This window comes from Neoarius graeffei, chromosome 9 (assembly GCF_027579695.1).
Source record: "Neoarius graeffei isolate fNeoGra1 chromosome 9, fNeoGra1.pri, whole genome shotgun sequence".
NCBI lineage: Eukaryota > Metazoa > Chordata > Actinopteri > Siluriformes > Ariidae > Neoarius > Neoarius graeffei.
In genome coordinates, this window is record NC_083577.1 from 66,066,597 (window position 1) to 66,076,382 (window position 9,786).

The 9,786-nt window shown below is 40.0% G+C and overlaps 1 pseudogene; it reads left to right on the forward strand.

The window, feature by feature from the left end:
• The first annotated feature begins 991 nt into the window (after window positions 1-991).
• LOC132892173 (craniofacial development protein 2-like) lies at window positions 992-2,228 on the forward strand (annotated as a pseudogene).
• Window positions 2,229-9,786: the final 7,558 nt, after the last annotated feature.

Here is a 9,786-nt window from a genome sequence, read left to right on the forward strand (position 1 = left end):
ACTTTTTTTTTTATTTCTATGCAAATGAAAGTGGTAAGGAGGGCTGGCACTAGTCCCATCTCTGACTTCTAAAAGAAGCAAAAAGATATGACACCATAATAAGTATTAAAATAAATATTTTGAACAAAAAAAATACTTCTAGTCAAACAACAAAACATAAAAGTGAAGTCCCCCCCAAAAAACAAAATCCCCAACAGGAACAAGGCAGATGAGAATCAGTAAACCAAGAGAATAACATGAGCTCAGGAACTCCAGGTCTTATATAGACCACCAGCAGGTGCAGCTCATCCTCCAGTTACAACACTGATTAGATACAAGGCTAGACCCACACAATGCCAAATATAAATCCCTCAAATCTTAAAACATTATATTTAAGGATGGCAAATATTTTTGGGGGAAAAAAAGGAGGAGGGATATCTAAATGTTAAATAATGCAAATTGGGCATTGGGTTTTAGGAAGCACATACCAGGCATAAATCATTCATCGGATAAAAAATGGGCTATTGCATTCTTTATCTCATGCATGTGTTGCAAGTCTAAGGTGTATCTGACTCTGAAATGACTCTGATGCTCATACTTATAAGTTGCTCATAAGCTCATAAGTTCCTTACAATAATTGCAATAATTGCCTGGTACTATATAAAAAGGCTGCTACGGTTCTGGGGGCCTGCATCCCACCAGAACAAGGAACTGTGTAACCTTGACGAGGTGTAGCAGCTTGTTCCTACCTGGTGTCTGCCTGGGTCTGGTGCATGGGAGACCTGTAACCTTCGGGGGGCTTATGGCACCAGGGAGGTACTAATTAGCAGTTCCGCCCTCTTCATAAACACCGGAGTTAGGCGTTGGGTCAGCACCCCAATCCCGTAAAAACCAAAAAGCCACTACAGAAACAGCAAGTGAAAATCAAAGATATCGGCGCAAGGAAGATGGCAGTGGACCAGATCCTACAGTGACGGACCCTAATGAAAGCCGGAAGGAAGTTAGGGCCCCGATGTGCCGGATTCTGAGTGCCAAAAGCGAAACGAAGATCGGAACTTGGAATGTAAGAACTTTGTACCAGAGTGGGAAGATGGCACAGCTGCTGAGGGAGTTTGATGAGTACCAACTCAACATCCTTGGAATCAGTGAGATGAGGTGGACCGGGAGTGGGAAGTTGTGCAATGATGGAAGGACAGTCCTCTACTCCAGACATGAGGACCAGCACCGCTGGCATGGTCTTGGATAACGAAGCCACCAGAGCCCTTATTGGATGGAAGCCTGTCAGCGACCGGATCATCACAGCACGCTTCCAGTCAAGACATGGAAAGACCACTATAGTCCAGGTGTATGCACCAATGGAAGATGCTGAGGACAGTGATAAAGACCAGTTCTACAACCAGCTACAGGATACTTTTGACAACATCCCCAGTCATGACGTGAAAATCTTGATGGGTGACTTCAACGCTCAAGTTGACAGTAGCAGACAAGGGTTTGACACTGTGGTTGGACCATTTGGAACAGCACAGAAGACTAATGACAATGGGGAACGCTTCTTGCTTTTCTGTAACATCAACAGCCTCAACGTTGGAAATTATTATTTTCAGCACAAGATGATACACAAGAAAACATGGAGAGCACCCGATGGGACAACAAAAAATGAGATTGATTACATCTGTATTAGCCAACGCTGGAGGTCATCACTTCTCGATGTCAGAATGTTCAGGGGAGCGGATGTAGGTTCAGACCACCACCTGCTAGGGGCAAGGGTGAGGCTGCGGTTGAAGAAGCTCACAGTGAAGAAGAAAGTGAAACCCTATGCAAGTGAGAAGCTCAAAAACCCTGATGATAGCCAACAGTACCAGCTCAACCTCCAAAACAGATTCCAGCTATTGCAAGAGATGGGGTCAGACTTAGAAGACCAGTGGACATTCTTCAGGGAAACAGTCACAAAAAGTGCAGAGGAAACCATCGGTAGAAGGTGGGGTTCAAGGAAAGAGCAATGGATACAGGAGCCTACCTGGAAGCTCATTGATGAAAGAAAGAAGATGAAGGGTAATAGAGATAGAGCAAAAACAGAGGAGGAAGAGAAACGAACAGATCAACAGTACCGTGACCTTGACCACCAAGTGAAGAAGAGTTGCCGTGCAGACAAAAGGCACTGGTTGGAAAAGAAAGGCGCTGAGGCCGAGGAAGCAGCTAAGAGAAACGATTCAAGGACCCTATATCGTCTAGTCAGAGAGCTCTCTTGAAACTGGAACAACAACTCAAATGTGCCTGTAAAGGACAAACATGGGAGGATATTGGTGACTACAGAAGAACAAAACCAATGATGGATGGAACATTTCCAGGAAACCCTAAACCAGCCAACACCAGGTACTCTGTTCGACTTTGAAACAGAAGAAATACCAGATCCACTGGAGGTCTGTGAGGAGCCTATCAGGACAGAGGAAACCATAGAAGCCATTAAAGCTATGAAAAACAACAAGGCAGCAGGACTGGATGAGATCTCGGCAGAGATGCTGAAGCATGGGGGTGAGCCTATAGTGGAGATGCTGACCAGGCTGATGGACCGCTGTTGGCAGGAGAAACAGGTCCCTAGGGACTGGCAAGAGGGTGTGATCGTGAAGCTCCCAAAGAAAGGGGACCTCTCAAACTGCAACAATTGGCGGGGAATTACTCTTTTATCCATCCCTGGGAAGGTGTTCTGCACAGTGCTCTTGAAGAGGTTGAAGAAAGATGTTGACTGCTGGTTGAGAGAAGAACAAGCTGGTTTTCATAGCAACTGCTCATGCACAGAACAGATATTCACCCTTAGAAACATCTTTGATCAATGCCTTGAACATCAAACACCATTAGCACTGAATTTCATCGATTTTAAGAAGGCATTCAATAGTATACACAGGGAGACTCTCTGGAACATTGCTCTGTCATATGGAATACCAGAACGCTTTGTCAGTATCTTTAAGAGCCTTTATGCAAACTCAAGGTGCTGCGTAAGAATGAAGGAAGGAACAACAGATTTCTTCAACATCATCACAGGTGTCAGACAAGGCTGCATCCTTTTGCCCTTCCTCTTTCTTCTGACAATTGACTTCGTCCTGAAGAAGACCACCAGAGAAGGCGGAGAGGGTATCAAATGGAGGGATGAAGCAAGGCTGGCAGACCTAGATTTTGCAGATGACCTAGCCCTGCTGACTGAAAACAACCAGGATCTACAACACCTAACCACAAGGCTAGAGGAGTTTGCCGGGAAAGCTGGGCTGTGAGTGAGCTCCGAGAAGACCAAGACAATGGAGGTGGGAAACCACATCAGTCAAACACCACTGAGCATCATTGTCAATGGCAGCCAGGTGGAGACAGTTGATCTGTTTACTTACCTTGGCAGTATTATCAGCAACAGAGGCGATGTGGAGCCAGACATCAACTGCAGAGTAGGGAAAGCCGCTTCAGTGTTCCGAAGGATGAATACTATCTGGACAGCAACCAACATTAACCTTGACACAAAACTCCGACTGTATAACAGCATAGTCCTACCCACTGCAATATATGCAAGCGAGACATGGAAGTGTTCTGTCAAAATGACCAAAAAGCTGGATGCCTTCCACCAGAGAAACCTAAGGAAGATCTTAAAGGTGAGGTGGCAAGAGCACGTAACAAATGAAGAAATCCTCAGAAGGGCTAAATCAAGACCGCTCAGTGACATTATTACAGCCAAGAGGATGCAGCTGGCAGGACACATCCTCCGCCTACCCAGACACAGACACTCCAAAACAGCCATGACCTGGGTTCCTCCAGACGGCAGAAGAAAGAGAGGAAGGCCAAAAAACACCTGGCGAAGGACATTCCTGGAAGATCTAAAAAGGGCAAACATTGCCTGGGAGGAAGCGGAGACAGTAGCAGCCGATAAACGGACATGGAAGCTTGCTGCCCGATGTGCCTCTAAAGGCACAGGAGGAACTAAGGTCTAAGGTAAGGATATAAAAAGGATATTACATGCTTGCACAAATATATGAAGTTTATTTTCGAGTGGTAAATGTATATATTCACGAGTGAGTAGCGTGAATGAGTGATATATTTTTCAACATGAGAAGATAAACTTCATATCTTTGCACCACTGTGTAATGTTCTTTATATTATATAGACACACAAACAAATACGCTAGTTAATCAAAAGAATTTTAATTCTGAACAGGTTCACCATTTTGACAATATGTGTCAAGTCAGAGGGAAAACACTGGGAGTGATGTCATCAGAGTGAAATATCAGGAAATTATTATACATACAGGACACTTTTTCCATGGAATAAAAACATTTATTTTTTTTCGTGGTCCAAATCCTGCGCCCTGATTGGCTGGCGAGCGGTTCCGTATACTATGGTACGGACCCCAGTTACGGACCCCGGTTACAGACCTTTGGCGACTCGCTCGTTCACAAGAGCAACGAACATAGTAACATTTTTTGTCAACATTTATCTTTTTTTAATAAGATTTATTTATAAGATTATCAAAAATCTTATACATTTTTGCCAGCATTTCTCAGGAGAACAGCATTAATTTTACAGCATGGATAGCGATAATGACAGTGTTCACAGCGAAAGCGAGTTTTACTACCCTGAGGAAGACAAAATAAAAGAAAACATTTCAGGAAAAAGCTAAAAACCTCTAACTTGCTAACAGTTTGATCTCATTGGTTAATGAGGCCCATTTTGGACCATGTTATCCTAATACATAATATTATGCTAGGTAAAAATTTTAAGCCAGTACAATCTCTTCTTCAAAGTTTCACCAAATGGCTTTATTTATGCAATATAAAGGTCATAATACTGTATAACTTTGGTCGAGCAAAAACATGGCTGAATCCTGAATGACTCCTATTTGTAAAAATAGGGGACTACATAGGTGGCAAAATGTAGTTTTTTTTTTTCCTGCCATGGAAGTGAACTTGTATACTGAGGAGAAAGCAATTTGCATTACAGCCATGAATGAGGATTCAAAATGGCCGCTTGGCTTGGCTCGGTTTTCCCTTTCAGGCGCTCTCGTTTTCTGTTAGAATTTGGTAAAGAAAAAAATAAATATATTATTTACCAGCTTAAGGTTGGTCTGTATGGTGAAATACCGTGACCTCAGCCTTGAATACTGACCTCGGCCCAGAGGGCCTCGGTCAGTACTTTCAAGACCTCGGTCACGGTATTTCACCATACCGACCTCCCAGCTGGTAAATAACATATATAGATTTATAGATTTAATAACATATATAGATTTATATGTTATTTACCAGCTGGGAGGTCGGTATGGTGAAATTCATGTCGGAGCATGAATATCCAATGAGAAACTTTTCTGCTGCGCATGTGCACAATGATTTCTGTGTTGGCTCGGAAAGAGAAAGACACGCTGAACAACGGAAAGGCTACCAAAACTTCATTAGATATTCTTCATGCATATTTACAAGAGAAAAACAGGCCAACTGACATCCAAAAACTAGAAAAAGACACATCAGAGACATAAATTTTCTGTGCTAGCAACCACCTGTGACAATTTGTAAACAAACATGGCTGCCAGGTTTGCTTCATTAAAAATGGAAGATTTTGAGAGAATTTTGGCTGGCAGGTAGCTCCGTTGTGTGTAGCTGTCGATGCTGATTTCAAAAGTAACTAAGTAAACTACATGGGGAAATGAATACTGAAGTATGAGTGAAAAATACTGTGGCAAGCGTGTGTGGAAGAAGAGTCTGGAGACAGAAATCTTAGTTTCTCGGTTGTTAGCCTGTGCAACTTGCTCTCGATAGCACTGGCTTGACCACTTTATTAGCATTCGCTAACACTACTGATTTAGATTTAATTATTTATTTCGGTCATTTCAACTTTCAATAGCATACACACTGGTTACATACGTATCAGCAAGAAACACCAAAAAGGATTAGACTGAAGCAAAAGCTTATTGCATCTACCCTTATCACATTTCATAATTTAAAAGACTGTATTTCTTTTTTTATGCCAAAGGAATTAAGGAAAGAAACAAAAAGGAAAAACAAAACACAATAAAATTATAATAGTAACAATAGTATCTGTTACATTTTGTTCGATACAATTTTACAGCTTTCAATTTCAAATGAACACCAAAACATACATATTAATTTTGACGTTTTCGTATTCTGTAGCATTACATATCAAGTAGCTGGATCATCTCATCTCATCTCATTATCTCCAGCCGCTTTATCCTGTTCTACAGGGTCGCAGGCAAGCTGGAGCCTATCCCAGCTGACTACAGGCGAAAGGTGAGGTACACCCTGGACAAGTCGCCAGGTCATCACAGGGCTGACGCATAGACACAGACAACCATTCACACTCACATTCACACCTACGGTCAATTTAGAGTCACCAGTTAACCTAACCTGCATGTCTTTGGACTGTGGGGGAAACCAGAGCACCCGGAGGAAACCCACGCGGACACGGGGAGAACATGCAAACTCCGCACAGAAAGCCCCTCGCCGGCCACGGGGCTCGAACCCGGACCTTCTTGCTGTGAGGCGACAGCGCTAACCACTACACCACCATGCCACCCATGTAGCTGGATCAAATTTAAATCAAACCATTTTTTTACAAACAGATTTCATATCTCGGTTTTGTATTTACTGCTAGTCTTATGTTTTTTAAAGCCTTTAAGTGTGTTACACAGTTTAATTTCATTTTCAAGACCATTCCATAAATTAACTCCTGTTATAGAGATACACCTCTGTTTCACATTTGTTCTGAACTTTGTTTTAACAAACATATGAGTTCCTCTCAATTCATAATGACTCTCTCTGATTTGAAAGAACCTCTGAATACAGCCAGGGATAGTTTTGTTTTTGATTTTAAACATAAATTGAGCAATTTTGTAATCCACAAAATCACGAAATTTAAGGGCATTCAAGTTTATAAACAGCTGATTGGTTGGTTCACTATAACATATTTTGTGTATGATCCTAATGGCTCTTTTCTGCAATATAAAGTTCAGGTTTGTGATTATTTTACATGCATTTCCCCAGACCTCCACACAGTAAGTTATGTATGGAACAAGCAGAGAATTATAAAGTAAGTGCAATGATTTTTGTCTTAGAATGTGTTTAGTTTTATGAAGTATTGCAATAGACTTGGACATTTTTGTTTTTACAGTACATGTTTAACATGTGCCTTCCAGCAGAGCTGGCGATCAATAAGTACACCTAGGAATTTGTTATCATATACACATTCTATTTCTATATTATCTATTAAAATACGTACTGGACAGTTAATTTTACAATTTCCAAAAATTATAAATTTTGTTTTATTTAGATTTAGTGACAACTTATTAATATCAAACCATCTTTTCAGAGTTAGTAATTCTTGTACTGTTTTCAGCAGTTTCTTCAAGTCTTTCCCAGAACAAAATAAGTTTGTGTCATCAGCAAACAAAACAAAATGTAAAACCCTTGATATGTTCATAATATCATTTATATATAAGATAAATAACCTGGGTCCCAAGACTGAACCTTGAGGCACTCCACAAGTTATATTCATAAAATCTGATTTCACATTATTTAATTGTACGTACTGTTTTCTAGATAATTATTAATCCATTTGTAGGCCATTCCTCTGATACTATATCTTTCAAGTTTGTCCATAAGTAGTTTATGATCAATTGTATCAAATGCTTTTTTTAAATCAACGAACACTCCAATTGTAAATTCCTTTTTGTCTATTGCTGTTGATATCTATTCTGTTAGATTCATAACTGCCATGGTAGTAGATCGATTTGTTCTAAAGCCATATTGATGGTTGGTCAAGAGATTATGTTTTTCAATGAATTTATCCAGTCTGTTTACAAATAATTTTTCAAGTATTTTGGAAAACTGAGGAGTTTCTTGGTCCTTAGCCTGTGCAACTTGCTCTTGATATAGCACTGGCTTGACCACTTTATTAGCATTCGCTAACACTACTGATGAACACTACTCCGGCTGGAAGGTGACTTCACTGCCGCTCTGACGGCGACGAGTTGCGGGTAAGCTAGCATTGGCCTTCGAGAATGCTGATATGAAGAGACTGTATAATAATAATAATAATAATAATAATTGGCTTTTTTTCATGGTGTATCAGATATATTTCATTCATCTAGCATAATACTGAACTCGTCTTTGACTCGTTCAATGTCATGCTAGGTGAATAGAATATATCTGATATACCACTCAATACCAGCCAATATTATTTAAATATGTCACTCAGATCCGTGATGTATTTTGTATGAAAACGTTTTTCAACACGAGAAGATAAACTTCATGTCTTCATGCCAACTTGTGATTTTCTTTTAATTATCTATACTCATGGGCCACTTTAATAGGAACTTGTTCTTGATTCTAAGATCCCTGTTCTTGGCTGCCGGAGTGGAACCCAATGTGTGTAAAGAGTTGCTATGAGTCACTATATCCTTCCTGGCAGTTCAAACCAATCTGACCATTTTCCTCTCACATCTCTTACCAACAAGGCGTTTCCACCCACAGAGCTGTCGCTCACTCAATGTTTTTTTTTCTTTGCATCATTCTGTGTAACTCTAGAGACTGTTGTGTGTGAAAACCCCAGGAGATCAGCAGTTTCTGAAATACTCAAACCAGTCCATCTGGCACCAACACCCATGCCACAGTGAAAGTCACAGAGATCACAATTTTTCCCTTTCTGATGTTTGAAGCAAACATTAGCTGAAGCTCTTGATTTGTATCTGCATGATTTTATTCATTGGGCTGCTGTTGAGGGATTGGCTGATTAGAGAACTGCAATAAAACAGCAGGTGGATGGGTGTTCCTAATAAAGTGGCCAGCGAGTGTAGACACATTCACAAACAAAAAGTATGCAAATTTATCAGAACAGTTCATTGATATCCTCATGAGTGAAGATATTGAAAAATATGTCACAGTTGTATTTCGTATGAAAAATACAAGTGGTGTATTTTCCAGTAAAACACTTGTGTCTATGTAATATACAGCAGTATACAAAGAAGAAGAGTTATTTTTAATCACACTATCTGGGTTCCCTTTTGAGTCTGGTTGCTCTCAAGGTTTCTTCCTTTTGTCATTTCAAGGAGTTTTTTTTCCTTGAAACTATCGCTGCTGGCTTGCTCATTAGGGCTAAATTTATAAATATAAAATGTACATCCAGAATTCATACATATTTCTCTAAAGCTGCTTTGTGACAATGTCAGTGTTAAAATCACTACATAAATAAAATTGAATTGAATAAAGTATTATGCTTATGAAATTGCTGATAAATCTAGCTCACAGCTAACTAACAACAGGCAGTGAACTCCTGCTAAGTCACTTCAGTTCACTTAGTGACCATGTTGTAATACATTTTTACACATACATAAACACATGGGCATGACTGTAATATTATACCTTCAGAATGTCAACAGTGGAAAGTCAGAATGAAGGTACAGTGTGTGTTTTATCTTTTAATAGCTTTAACATTTTAGCTCAGTAACGTATTGAATGAAGGGTTGTACTGATAATATTAACATCTGGTTTTCATATTGATTTCAAAAACTGAAAGTGTCCCCATGTGAACATATTCTGTCAAAAACACTCACTGTAATTCGTATAGATGAAAGGAAAAGGTAGAGACGAATTTATGATCACTGTAAATTGATTGGAATTAGAATGATAACTGTTTGTAACCATGTGGTTGAGCTGCCTGTTAAAGGAATAAATTTGTTGCTGGGTGTGATGCAAGGATGAAAATGACGGCCTCTTTCTTAGTGGTCAAATAGGATCACTGGTGACTTATGATTTCTTTTTTGAGAAA